This window comes from Myotis davidii, unplaced genomic scaffold (genome assembly GCF_000327345.1).
Source record: "Myotis davidii unplaced genomic scaffold, ASM32734v1 scaffold97, whole genome shotgun sequence".
In the NCBI taxonomy this organism is placed as follows: domain Eukaryota; kingdom Metazoa; phylum Chordata; class Mammalia; order Chiroptera; family Vespertilionidae; genus Myotis; species Myotis davidii.
In genome coordinates this window covers 3,463,079-3,464,097 of record NW_006289392.1, presented here as the reverse complement: position 1 = coordinate 3,464,097, position 1,019 = coordinate 3,463,079, and positions in this window count along the sequence as shown.

Below are 1,019 nucleotides of genomic sequence, written 5' to 3'. Positions count from 1 at the left end.
CCCCAGGCCTCACTGTGCAGAGCCGCCAGGCCCTGCCTCCTCTGTGCCATGCATGCAGCATCAAGTCCCTGCTCACCTGTGCACGCCCCCCAGGCCTCACTGTGCAGAGCCGCCAGGCCCCGCCTCCTCTGTGCCATGCACGCAGCGTCAAGTCCCTGCTCACCTGTGCACGCCTTGCTGTGCACGCAGTCTCCTGGTGATGGATTGTGACAGTGTGAGGGCATCACGGCGTGATGGCGTGAGGGCGTGACGACCATTTGCATATTAGCTCTTTGCTATACAGGATACTGTGACACAGAGAGGAGGGAGGAGGAGATGGGGTCAGAAAGGGAGCTCCAACCCTGGCGAGCGAAGCCGAGGCAGATGAAGACGTTTCTCCTGCAGGGAGGGCCCCGCTGACCCTGTGCTGGTGGAGTGCCCCAGGGCAGTGCCAGTGCTTCCAGGTGGGTTTCCGGCCCCGGAGACCTTGAGAGGACCTGGTGAGGGGCACAGGGCTCTTGCCCTCTCATTTCCTTTCCCTCCTTCTCCCGGAGCTCAGGACGGTTGGAAGGTATATGGGCCAGGAATGAGGGTGAGGGTGGCAGGTGTGTGGGAGGGAGGACGGGGGTGGGGGAGGCATAGGGCAGTTGTTTTGATTACTGTAGTCTTGTAATAGTGTTTGATATCAGGTAGCATGATACTTGCCAACTTGGCTGTTCTTTCTCAAGATTGCTGTGGCTATTTGGGGTCTTTTTTTGGTCTTATAAATTTTAGGATTATTTGTTCTAGTTCTTTGAAAAATGCCATTGGTAGTTTGATAGGAATTGCTTTGGGTAGTATGGACATTTTAACAGTGTTAATTCTTCCTATCCATGAGCACATTATATGCTTCTATTATTTTGATCTTCTTGATTTCTTTCTTTAATGTCTTATACTTTTTCGAGTACAGGTCTTTTACCTCCTTAGTTAAGTTTATTAGTAGGTACTTTTTAAAAATACATTTTTATTGATTTCAGCGAGGAAGGCAGATGGACAGGAAG